This window comes from Myotis brandtii, unplaced genomic scaffold, assembly GCF_000412655.1.
Source record: "Myotis brandtii unplaced genomic scaffold, ASM41265v1 scaffold314, whole genome shotgun sequence".
Lineage (NCBI taxonomy): Eukaryota > Metazoa > Chordata > Mammalia > Chiroptera > Vespertilionidae > Myotis > Myotis brandtii.
In genome coordinates, this window is record NW_005362033.1 from 3,404,147 (window position 1) to 3,418,054 (window position 13,908).

Below are 13,908 nucleotides of genomic sequence, written 5' to 3' on the forward strand. Positions count from 1 at the left end.
ACCAAGAGATGAGAACCTGCTTCTGAGCGACCCAGACTTCAGCCTGAGGACTTGAGCGCCTGTGAGGAGTGCCGCATGGGTGAAGATCGGGGCGTTCGGCATCTCAGCCCCTGATGAAATCATGGAGCTTAAGCCTTTGTGCACCGAGGGCCTGTGCCTTTAGATCTTCATGTGGGCATGTTCCTGCCCACCTGGCTTCACCAAGCGGCTTTGGAGCAGGAGGAGCCTCCTTCCTGCTGCCGGGAACTTGGAGGTCATTGGCACTTGTGCCCAGGCAGAGAGGGCCATGGAACTCGTCTCCGAGGATTGGAAACCACAGCACCTATGACCCTGAAACCCAGGAGTTATTCTCAGTAGCCCTACTGTGACCTCCATTAAGCGAGGTCTGTGGACTTGGAAAGACTTCAAATATGCCATAGTAGTTGCCCAGCTCTGCACCAAGAGGAACTGCGATGGATTGCATGCCTTCATTGCTCCTATTCGTGAAATCGGGACCCGTCAGCCTTTGCCAGTTACCGCCGTCGGCCACGTTTGACTATGATGAGTGGGATAATGCCACCTGAAGATGGACCATTATCGTATTCCCAGAGAAAACACGCTGACGACATGCACCCAGGGGAAGCCCGATGGCACCCGTAGGACCCGTGAGTGCCAAGCTGACCTCCGGGACCTCGTGTTCACCAGGCCCTTCCTGTGGGAGAAGCTGCCCGGGGCCTGGCGAAGGCCTGCATGTTGCCCTCCACGCAGCGCCGGAGGCACCAGCTGAAATCAGCCGCTCAGCCAGAACCGCAGGCTCTGTGGGTGTTCAAACCAGCAGTACAAGCCCTCCACTCCCGGTCGCTGCCTGTGCCTTCCATTCTGCAGGCGCCTCATGCAGACCAGCATGGGATTAATGAAGACGGCCAGGGGCCGAGTGAGCTGCCCCAGCCGCACGCCCTGGCCAGCTGAGGGCTCCCCCCAACTCCCCCTGGAAGCTGGCACTGCTGCGGCAGCCACGACCCTCCTCCCTGCAGCCATCTTCCAAGCATTCCCGTCACTCCCGCCCGACCTGCACCGTGGAGGGAGGAAACAGTCGTGATGCTGCAGAGCCTGGCTCCTGATGAAAAGTGACGGCCAGGTGCGCGGGGAGCGGGCTGTGGTGTGGTGACCTGCGACAGCCCCACAGCCTCGCAGCAGCAGCAGCAGCAGCAGCAGCAGATAAACTTCGTGTGGCCAGATTAGGTGAAATTGCTGTGAAAAAACTTCAAACTGAAGTGAGTTACAGAAAAAGCAAGAAGGAGCATGGAACCTAACTGAGCAACACTGGCCAGGGCTACATTGTTTATTTAGACAATATATACTATAAACATAATTTTTATATGCACTGGGAAACCAAAAATTTTGTATGACTCACTTTATTGTGATTTTCACTTTATTTTGGTGGTCTGGAACCAAACCTGCAAAACCATAAACCACTAAAAACCACTAAATTCTACAAGTTAAAGGGTGAGTTTTATAATATGTGAATTATATCTCAATTTTAAAAAATAGTGTGAAAATAAGATTACATTACAATGTTCTAGTTTACTATAAGGATATACATATGATAAACTTGGCATCCTACAACCAAGACTACCCTATCCAGCAAGGCTATCATTTAAACTTGAAGGAGAAATAAAGAGCTTGCCAGACAAGAAAAAGCTAAAGGAGTTCATCACCAACAAACCAGTATTATAAGAAATGTTAAAGGGACTTCTTTAAGAAGGGGGGAAAAAGAGAGTCTAGGACTCACCACCCAAGCTGGCATTGTCCCCTCCCAGCTCGCCAAGGTGTGGGGAGAGGGCTGGGTAAGGTGCACACACCCAGATGTTAGCTGTGCTTGGCTGAAACTTGGCGAGGTGCCTGTCCCATGAGCCATTGGCTAGTCTTCCTCTCCTTCCGGCAGGGCTGTGAATGAAGCTCTGCCCTCTACATAGGGCACTAACTCAATTTGGTGTTCTGGATGCCAGAGCCAACTGAGCATTTGGCCTGCCAGCAGCAGACGGGCTCCACAGCTCTGGACCTGGGCAACAGAGCAAATCAGTTTCCCAGACTGACAAATGAAGTTGTACGTGTACCCCTGTGTAAGCAACCTTGAATAAGTGAAGGAAATCGTAAGTGTGGAGCAGAAAAGCCAGGTTGGGGCTTATGAGCATCTGGCAGAAAATAAGACCACATTGCCACGGTCCCATCTACATCCCATTCCAAGTCTCCCTACATCCTGTGCCCGCCCTGGCTGGCCCTCTCCCCACACCTTGGCCGAGCTGGGAAGGGGTGATGCCAGCTCAGGTGGCAGGAAGTAGACTCTATGTTTCTTTCCTTTTCTTTTCTTTTCTCTTTTCATTTCTCCTTAAAGTAGTCCCTTTAACATTTCTTGTAATACGGGCTTGATGGGGACGAACTGGCTTGGGAGCTCTGGGAAACTCTGAGCCTGTGACCCACCGTGGGAGTGGATAGGATCCACATGGCCACGTGGCAGGGAGCCATGGGTAATAGCGGCTTTCAGCAGGGTGTCGACAGCTTCCAGAGCAGCTCCAGGGATGCGGACCTGATGGACAGACCAGAGACAGCTATGGGTTTCTCCAGGAGAGATGATGTTCCACCCTTAGATGGAGAAATAGAAGGTATCATTGTTGCTGATGACAACTGTTTTTTAAAAATTATTTTTAATGTACACATAATAAAATCTGATACATAAAAGAATAAACATAAATATGGATAATAAAATGCCAAAAACGACATATCTACCAATAATCACTTTAAATGCAAATGGATTAAATGCTCCAATCAAAAGACATAGGGTAGCTGAATGGATAAGAAAACAAGATCTATATATATGCTGCCTATAAGAGACCCACATCAAATCGAAAGACACACACAGACTGTAAGTAAAGGGATGGAAAAATAGATTTCATGCAAATGGAAACAAACAAACAAAACAGTTGGGGTAGCAATGCTTTTGTTGTTGTTAATTCTCACTGGAGGATATTTTTTCCATTTATTTTTAGAGAGAGTGGAATGGGGAGGAGGAGTTGGAGGGAGACTCAGAGAGAGAGAGAGAGAGAGAGAGAGAGAGAGAGAGAGAGAGAGAGAAACATCAATGTGAGAGAGACATATTGATTGGTTGCCTCCCACATGAGCCCCGAGCAGGTCTGGGGGTTGAACCTGCAACCCAGATACCTGCCCTTTACCAGGAATCAAACCCAAACCCCCCACCCTTCGGTGTGAGGGCTGATAACTCTAACCACTGAACCATGGCAGCCAGGGTAGCAATACTTATATCACACAAAATAGACTTTTTAAAAAATTAGATTTATTGGGAAAATAGACTTTAAAATAAAAACTATAACGAGACAAAGAAGGACATACATAATGATAAAGGGATCAATCTAACAAGAGGATATAACTGTTATAAACATTTATGCATTCAACATAGAAGCGCCTAAATATATAAAGCAAATCTTATGGACTTGAAGGGAGAGATCGACAGTAGGTAATACAATCATAGTAGGGGACTTTAACACCCCATTAACATCAATGGTAGATTTTCCAGACAGAAAATCAATAAGCAAATAGTGGCCTTAAATGACACATTAGACCTGATGGATTTAATTTGTATTTTTAGAGCATTTCATCCCACCCCAAATTAATAAGTGTGGTATAGCTCTCTGAACCTGGTAGTACTCATCTGACATGTTAGCCCACTGAATACAAAGTAAATATTACAGAGTACAAATATTATTTGTATTTTAACCCAGTTTTAGTTTTAAAAATTAACAATGTGATGCAGGACCTAAAACAAAACCTGAATAAATGGAGAGCTGTACAATATTCCTTGATAAATTTAATATAGAAATCCTTACAAAGTTAATAAATAAATTGACTATCAAATATGTAATAAGTTCTAATTTATAGTTATATATTTACATGCTATATTTTAAAAAATATATATTTTATTGATTTTTTACAGAGAGGAAGGGAGAGGGATAGAGAGTTAGAAACATCGATGAGAGAGAAACATCTATCAGCTGCCTCCTGCACACCCCGCACTGGGGATGTGCCCGCAACCAAGGTACATGCCCTTGACCGGAATCGAACCTGCGACTCTTCAGTCCACAGGCCGACGCTCTAGCCACTGAGCCAAACTGGTCAGGGCTACATGCCATATCTTTATATATATATATTAATTCTGATGCTTACAAAGTTAATATACAGATTTAATGTAATTATAGGCAGAATTTCAATGGAGTATTATCTTTGAACCTAGATCAAATTATTTTAAAAATATATTAGAAAAGGAAATGTCCAAAAATAGCCAAAACAGAAATATTAAAGAGGAGAGATGTGCCCTGGCCAGTGTGGCTCAGTTGGCTGGGCACTGTCCTATGCACTGGGAGGTCACCAGTTTGATTCCTGGTCAGGGTACATGCCTGGGTTGCAGGCTAGATCCCCAGTGGGGAGCACGCAGGAAGCAGCCAATCAGTGTTCCACTCTCACATCGATGTTTCTCTCTCTCTCCCCTATCCCTTCCTCTCTCCCTAAAAATCAATGAAAATATTTTTTAAAAGGACAGAGATGTGAGACCTGAGAGCTGCCTTTCTATATATATTAAAACATAAAGCCCTTGCAGTCAAAACAGTAAGATAAAGGCATAGAAATAAACAGATGTTGAACAGAAGAGAACATCCAAAAACAGATCCAAATTACCTGAGAAGTGTATGGTAACCGTGGCATTTTAATTCAGTGAAGAAAGTCTTTAATAAATGGTTTCAGAAGGGTTGGTCAGGAAATTGGAAGAAAACAGAGTTTCTACCTTATACCAAATACAAAAATGATTCTAAATGAATTATAGATTTACCTGTAAAAACCAAAACAAGTAAAATATTATTGACCCTGGCCAGGTAGCTCAGTTTGTTAGAGAGTCGGCCCGATACGCCAAAGTTGCAGGTTCAATCTCTGGTCAGGGCACATCCAAGAAGCAACCAATTAATGCATCAGCAAGTAATAATAAATCAATGTTTCTCTCTTTTTCTTCTTCTTCTTCTTCTTTCCTCCTCCTCCTCCTCCTCCCCCTTACCGTTCATCCCCCTCCCCCTTCTCCTCTAAAATCAATAAGTAGCCCTGGCCAGTGTTGCTAAGTGGTTAGAGCATTGGCCCGAGGACTGAAGGATTGCAGGTTCAATTCCCAGTCAAGGGCATGTACCTGGGTTTCAAGTTTGATCCCAGGCCCATCAGGAGGCAACCAATCAATGTGTCTCTCTCACATTGATGTTTCTCTCTCTTTCTCTCTCTCCCTCCCTCCCTTCAACTCTCTCTAAAAACATCAATGGGAAAAATATCCTCCAGTGAGAATTAACAAACATGAATAAATAGAATCAATAAACATTTAAAAATATATATCATTAAGAAATCTGGGAAACTAAAAGCATATGTACTTTGGAGTGGGGCAGACCTTACCAAGCCAGGCTAGAAACCCGTAAGATATAAAGAAAGAGACAAGCCCTAACTGGTTTGGCTCAGTGGATAGAGCATTGGCCTGTGGACTGAAAGGTCCCGGGTTCAATTCCGGTCAAGGGCATGTACCTTGGTTGCGGGCTCATCCCTGGTAGGAGATGTGTAGGAGGCAGCTGATCGATGTTTCTCTCTCATTGATGTTTCTAACTCTCTATCCCTCTCCCTTCCTCTCTGTAAAAAATCAATAAAATATATTAAAAAAAAGAAAGAGACAAATATGTCACAAGTTTTCTGTGTTGCAACAGATATTATAGATGTAATATCCCTAATACTGTATATAAAATTGACAAGAAAACATCCCCAAAGAAAAATGGATTAAGGATGAAAATTCACAGAAGAGGAAATCCAAATGGCCAATAAGTATCAGAACTATTTAACTTCTGTAGCAACCAGGGCATGCAAATTAAAGCAACAATGAAGGTGGTGACGGAACTAGAGAGGGAGAGTTGTCCTGAGAACCTCGGCGGTGAGGAAACGGAGGACTGCAGAGCTCTCTCCCCTCCCTCTCTCTCTCCACACACACGCTCACTCAGTGTGAAAATAAACCACACTGCTAATTAAAGGAACACAAATTAAATGAAAATGCCATTTTCACTCATCTAATTTGCAAAGACTTCTATAAAAATAATTCTTCAGGTGAGGGAATGGACACATATGTGCTATACTAATGGAGGAAACATAAGATGGCGAATCTTCTGGAAATCATTGTGTCAAAAAGAATGAAAAGCACATATCCCTTGACTCTGCAATTCTGCGTGCACGCATTTATCCTCAGTACAAAGGTGCATAGACAGATGTTTGATGGCAGCACCCACCGGGGAAAACAGAATCAAAAGGCCAGAGCAAGAATCTCCTGATTTTGATTTTTCAATAATACATCTGTCCTAAATGCTCACACACACATTATAAAAAGGCATACACAAAAAATAAAATGTTAAAGGACAAACAGAAACTCTAACAGTTTCTTCCTATGTATCAGTGGATCATCTTGAGCATCTCCTGGAAGCACATCTTACCTGGGGACACCAGGCGAGCTGGTCAGCGAGGAAAAGCAGCGAGGTTAGCTGGTGCAGAGAGCAGGTGACGTCAGTGAATTCTGTGAACAGTGAAGCAGTCAAACCTTACAGAGACAGGCTGACCAGGATGCAGTGTTTATTTTCTTGGACCACAAGAGTTTGGGGAACGAAAACATAGGTTGGTCGGTGTTAAGTCTTGGTCAAGGCCGACTCTTCTCACTCTTCCTCCCGCCTCTGGGCTCCCGTCCCAGGCTGATATTCTTAAAAGGAAAATCCACATGGAAGTGAAGTCAACAGTAATTAGAAGCTGAAGACACCTGGTCTAATTAGGTGAGCCTTAGGGCAAGGTCTGAGGAGTTTGGAAGAGGCAAGAGGTACAGGAAAGAATCCTAGTATCTTTAAAGAGTTAATCAGAGCCTACGAGCTCAGAATTCAGTTTTATTTCTCCTGCTGCTTTGGGAAACCCCAGGAAACAGCAGGCGTGCTCTCCAGGAACACATACGCAGCCTGAGCTGGAGCGACTGCAGTCCCTGCTGCCCAGGCTGCTCTTCCTGCCCGAGAGGGACAGAGACCAGGAGGTGCAGGGGATGACAGATCCTCCGTGAGCTTGTCATCAGCCACAAAAGCAAGCACTGGTCCTAGTGCCGTGCGCTTTAGAGAAGTGGAGGTGATTTCAGGAGAGGCTCTGAGAGAGTCCCAGGGCGGGATTTCCACTAACGACAGCTAGTGGAATGCGACCTTGGGAAGTTCTTGCAGCTTCAGAATTGTTCCCTTCCTTTATGAAATCAGAAAATAGAAACAAAGTTGTAGCAAACCCCCTTACATCCCTGGAGAGGGCATGGCAGGAATAAGGAGTGAGGCAGGTCCTGGCGGAGGGACCAAAAGGAAGGGAAAGTGCTCTATGAGGGTGGCCGTCAGCCGAGTGCTCTCCAGCTGAGAGCTCGCTCCAAACGTGCCAGGCTGCTATGGATGGCGTCTGATTCCAAGTCCTCCTGGCTGGTACCAAACCCTGGCTTCCCCTGAAACAAGTGGGAAAATACCAACCTCTAAGGATGGCTAAGGAGGCTCAAGCTAGGACAGGTTCCACTCAGGGGCCCATTAGCTGTTCCAACTTCTGCTAGCGGCCTCACTGCCAAGGGACACTTTCAACAGATTCGCTTAGAAAGTCACTGGAAATTCAACAAGTGGCCGGATAAAAGTTTAACACACCAGGCACAACAGAATTCCTCTCCATCAGCAATACCAACTGCAAATTGTAAGAGAAGATTCCATTCATAAAAGCAACAAAGAAAAGCTAGCCAGAAATAAAGCCAACACACAATGCGCCATTTAAACTGCTTCTACATGGAAAATAGCATGAAACTTACCTGAAGAGCATAAAAGAACAAATCAAAGTGGTGAGACATGTCGCTTTCCTAGATGATAAAGTTCGGTTTCATAAATAACCTATTCTCAGCCCTGGGCTCGTAGCTCAGTTGGTTAGAGCGTCGTCCCGAAACATAAGGTTGTGGGTTCGATCCCCAGTCAGGGCACATACAAGAATCAACCGATGAATGCATAAATAAGTAGAACAACAAATCAACATTTCTCTCTCAAATCAATGAATAAAAATAAAGAAGTGTAGCCTTGGCCAGGTAGCTCAGTTGGTTGGAAGGTTGTCCCATACACCAAAAGGTTGAAGGCTCAATTCCTGGTTAAGGCACATACCTAGGCTGTGGGTTTGGTGTCCGGTCACCGCACATATGGCAGACAACCGATCCATATTTCTCTCTCACATTGGTGTTTCCCTTTCTCTCTCTCTCTCTTTCTCTCTCTCAAAAACATATCCTCAGAGGAGTACTGGAAATAAAAAGTCTATTCTTGCCTGGTGTGGCTCAGTGGTTGAGCATCAACCCATGAACCAGGATTGCAAGTTAGATCCCCAGTAGGGGGCGTGCAGGAGGCACCAATCAATGATTCTTTCTCATTGATGTTTTACTAATATTTTTTAACTGGCAGGTTAAAAAACAGCCCCAAAGAAAAATGGGAAAAGGACATGATCAAGCAACTGACAGAACAGGAAATTAAAATGGCCAAAAAGCATTAAAAAATGCTCAATCTCACAGGTAATCTGGAAAATGGATACTTAAAAAATGAAACATTTTGCCCAACAGACTGGTCACAATTAAAAAGACTAATAGCCCAGGCGGCTGCTGAAGATGGCAGAGGGCAGGGCCTGGTGCTTGATGGCCGAGGCCATCTCCTGGGCCGCCTGGCGGCCATCGTGGCCAAGCAGGTACTGCTGGGCTGCAAGGTGGTGGTTGTGCTCTGTGAGGGCATCACATTTCTGGCAATTTCTACAGAAACAAGTTGAAGTTCCTGGCCTTCCTCTGCAAACAGATAAACACCAACCCATCCTGTGGCCCTTAGCACTCCCGAGCCCCCAGCCGCATCTTCTGGCGGCCGAGCAAGGCACGCTGCCCCACAAGACCAGCGGCCAGGCCGCCTTGGACCGCCTCCAGGTGTCTGACAGGATCCCACCGCCCTATGACAAGGAAAAGCGAATGGGGTTCCCGCCGCCCTCAAGGTTGTGCGTCTGAAGCCTGCCCGGGAGTCTGCCTGCCTGGGGCGCCTGGCTCAGGAGGGTGGCTGGAATACCAGGCCGGCACAGCCCCTCTGGAGGAGAAGAGGAAGGAGAAGGCCAAGGTCCATCACCGCAAGAGAAAGCAGCTCGTGAGGCTACGGAAACAGGCCGAAAAGAACGTGGAGAAGAAAATTAACAAATTCACAGAGGTCCTCAAGACCCATGGACTCCTGGTCTGAGCCCAATAACACTGACTGTTATTCCTCACGCCTGGCCTGCCCTTCCTCCATCACCCCCTAGGATGTGGGGAAGCCCAGGGGCTGTTCCGGGGCCACAGGCACCTTGCCTTGGGCCTTAGAAGGCTGGGGACACAGAAGGGGCCTTAGTCACTGCTGTTTAAAGAAAGGCCTTTTAAAAGCTTTACATGGCCCTGTCAGTTGGGCATGATTTGCTGTGACCTACTCAGAGTTTTCGGAAATGAGCACCTGGAACAGCTAGTTCCCTTTCAGCATTTACAAGCTGGAAAACTCTTTAAACTTCCCACACGATACTAGACACAGCTGTTAGGATGCAGCAGCTGCTGGGGCAGGAGGGACCTGGTATTGCACAGAGGGATTTACAGATGCACAGGCAGGCGGCCGCCACAGCGTCTCAGGCATCACACTTGCACGGTCCTGTACCTTGTGATCGGAAAATGAATAAATTATTTTTAAAGAAAAAAAAAAAGACTAATAACATCAGGTGATAGTGAGGGCACTCTGCTATGTGCAGGGCAGATGGATATTTTAGAGGCTAGCATACGCTTCAAGGGCAACTTAGCAATATTTTTAATATTTAAAATATGCGTATCTTCAATCCAATAATTTCACTTCTATATCCTCAAAGAATACCTGTGTAAAGAGGCATGTAAAATAATGTTCATTATTAACACTCATTGTAAAGCAAAAACTAGAAACCCCAATTTCCATAAAAAAAAAAGGTTAAATGAATTATACCCATACTATGCAATTCTATGTAACAGCTAATAATGAGGATATATCTACTGAGGTTTCTAAACAAAAATGCAAGTTGTGAGAACAAAAGGTGTAAAGTGATGTCATTTATGTTTTTAAAAGATACACAAAATTGCCCTGGCTGGAGTGGATCAGTTGGTTGAGCATCGACCCATGAACTAGGAAGTCACAGCTCAATTCCCAGTTAGGGCATATGCCCAGGGCTTCAGGCTTGATCCCCAGTAGGGGGCGGATATTTCTATCTCTCTCTCCCTCTCCCTTCCTCTCTCTGAAATCAATAAAAACATATATATTGTTTTAATTTTTTTTTTAAATATATTTTATTGATTTTTTACAGAGAAGAAGGAAGAGGGACAGAGAGTTAGAAACATCGATGAGAGAGATCCATCAGCTGCCTCCTGCACGCCCCCTACTGGGGACGTGCCCGCAACCAAGGTACATGCCCTTGACCGGAATCGAACCTGGGACCCTTGAGTCCGCAGGCCGACGCTCTATCCACTGAGCCAAACCGGTTCGGCTAATTTTTAAAGATAGATAAAATTTGTATTTTTACATAATACTGCAATTAACAAGGTAGGTATGATATACCAGAGGGAACATTCACTGTATAATATACTCATGTTTTACCTGTAAAACTCATCAACTCCTTTCACCTTAGTCAGAACAAGGTGTCTGTCAACAGGCTGTCAATGACTTGGCAGAGATGGTGACCACACAGAATCCCAGTCCATGTGTACAACTGTCCCCCCTTATCTGCAGGGGAGATGATTAATACCCCAGTGGATGCCTGAAACTGTGGAGAACACCAAACCTTTTCCTGTACATACACATCTATGATAAAGGTTAATTTACAAATCAGGCACAGTAAGAGATTAACAATAACCAATAATAAAGCAGAAAATTATAACAATACTAGAGGCCTGGTGTACGAATTCATGCACAGGTAGGGGTCCCTTGGCCTGGCCGGCGATCAGGGCCATCAGGGCGAGCCGGTGGGTGGGGGAGGGACTATGGCAGGTTGGCTGTGAGAGCACACTGACCACCAGGGGGCAGCTCCTGCATTGAGCATCTGCCCCCTGGTGGTCAGTGCGTGTCATAGCTACCGGCCAGTCATCCAGTCCTTTTATATATATAGATACAGTAATAAATTTTATGTAAATGTGGTCTCTCTTTCTAAAAATACCCTATTGCACTGTACTCTCCCTACTTCTGATAAGATGATACATGCCAACATGATGGGAGGAAGTAAGGTGGAATTTTCCATTTAATACTTTGGTACTATGGTTAACCATGAGTAACAAAACACTGAGAGCCAAACCATGGACAGGGGGAACTACTGAATTTCCTCTGTCTCTTTTCCCCTTATCTAGTCTACCTCGCAATCATTTCAATTGATTTTCCTAAAGCAAAGAGCAAATATTTATTAAGATTTGCCATGATGTATATACTCTATTTGGTGATGAAAGGACTGCTGTAGGAAAGTTAATGACTGTAGCATGCCGGAAGCAATGTGAAGCACCGAGTGGGGCAGGAAACCAGTTAAAAGAGTGTTCAACAGGGGGCTGTGGGGATGGGAGTGGCTGGAAGAGATTAATGGTTAGTGGGGGGGGGGGAGGACCTATGTAATACTTTCAACGATAAAGATTTTTTAAAAATATATATAAAAACACTTAACTTAGAAAAGAAAAAAAAGAGAGTGCATAACAGTCCAGGCTTTCTTTATCCTGTTCAAAGCTGTTCAGGGATCCCAATACCTGTGAAATGAAGGCCAAATTCCTGAGCCTAATATCTAGGACAGTCCACAGTCTGACTTCAACATACTTTTCTGCTCTCTTCCATTACTTCTTCCATCACAAGTATCCAATTCGCCTGCCATTAGCATGTGCCCATACCTGTTCATAGTTACTTCTCCCGTCTATCTTTCTAAATCTTGCTTCCTTTAAAAATGTAGATTCTAACTTGTTGTTTAATGGGTAACTTGCAAAAGTTAAGTTTTGCAAGACAACCATTTCTGGAAATTGGATGCACAATGTGAATGCACTTAACACTATTGAACTGTACACTTAAAAAACATTAAGATGGGCCCAGCCGGTGTGGCTCAGTGGCTGAGCATTGACCTATGAGCCAGGAGGTTGCAGTTCGTTTCCCGGTCACATGCATGGGTTGAGGGCTTGAGCTCAGTGGGGGGTGTGCAGGAAGTAGCCAGTCAGTAATCCTCTCTCATCATTGATGTTTCTATCTCTCTCCCTCTCCCTTCCTCTCTGAAATTAAAAAAAATATGTATTATTTTTTAATGTCTAAAAAAACAAACAATTAAACTGGAAACAAATAAAAATGAACACACAACAACCCCAAATCTCTGGGACACAGCAAAAGCAGTCCTGAGAGGGAAGTTCATAGCACTACAGGCCTACCTCAAAAAACACAAGAAAAATTAACAATAAACTACTTAACCCTACAACTTAAAGAATTACAAAGAGAACAACAAGAAAAGCCCAGAGTAAGTAGAAGAAAGAAAATAATAAAGATTAGAGCAGAAATAAATGACATGGAGACTAAAAAAACAATACAAAAGGCAATGAAACCAAGAGCTGGTTCTTTGAAAAGATAAACAAGATTGATGAACCATTAGCCAGGCTCATCAAGAAACAAAGAGAGAGGACCCAAATAAATAAAGTCAGAAACTAAAATGGAGAAGTAACAACTGACACCACAGAAATACAAAAGGTTGTAAGAAAATACTATGAACAAGTATATGCCAACAAGCTGGACAATATGGATGAAATGGACAAATTCCTAGAAAAATACATTTTTCTAAAACTGAATCAGGAGGAATCAGAAAACCTGAATAGGCCAATAAAACTAATGAAATTAAGGCAGTAATCAAAAAAGCTCCAGCAAACAAAAGCCTGCGTCTGGACAGCTTCACAGGGGAGTTTTATCAAACCTTCAAAGAACAACTAACACAATATCCTCCTCAAACGATTCTAAAAAATCCAAGAGGAAAAAACACTTCCAAGCTCCTTTAATGAGGCCAGCATTATCCTCATTCCAAAACCAGATAAAGACACTTCAAAAAAAAAGAGAATTACAGGCCAATATCCCTGATGAACAGACGCTAAAACCCTCAACAAAATATCAGCAAATCAGATCCAGAAATATATTGAAAAGATCATATACACCATGACCAAGTAGGATTCATTCCAGGGATGCAAGGCTGGTACAATATTCACAAATCAATAACGTGATACATCACATAAACAAACTGAAAGGCGAAAATCACATGATCATATCAATAGACGCAGAAAAAGCATTCGACAAAATCAAACACCCATTTTTATAAAAACTCTCAGCAAAGTGGGAATAGAGGGAGCATATCTCAACATGATAAAGGCCATATATGACAAACCTACAGCCAACATCATACTCAATGGGCAAAAACTAAAACTATTTTCCCTAAGAACAGGAACAAGACAGGGATGTTCACTTTCACCACTCTTATTCAACATAGTACTGGAAGTCGCAGCCACAGCAATCAGACAAGAAGAATTAAAAGTCATCCAAATTGGAAAGAAGGAAGTAACTCTCATTATTCGCAGATGAGAATTTTCTATATTGTACATAGAAAATCCTAAAGACTCCACCAAAAAACTACTAGATTTAATAAATGAAATTGGCAATGTAGCAGGATACAAAAACAACACCCAAAAATCTATGGTTGTTTTATACACCAATAATGAATTCTCAGAAAGACAAATTAAACAACCCCATTTACCATTGCAAC

At 43.8% G+C, this 13,908-nt stretch overlaps 1 pseudogene; it reads left to right on the top strand.

Moving 5' to 3' along the window:
- The first annotated feature begins 5,946 nt into the window (after positions 1-5,946).
- Positions 5,947-9,379, top strand: LOC102261487 (annotated as a pseudogene).
- Positions 9,380-13,908: the final 4,529 nt, after the last annotated feature.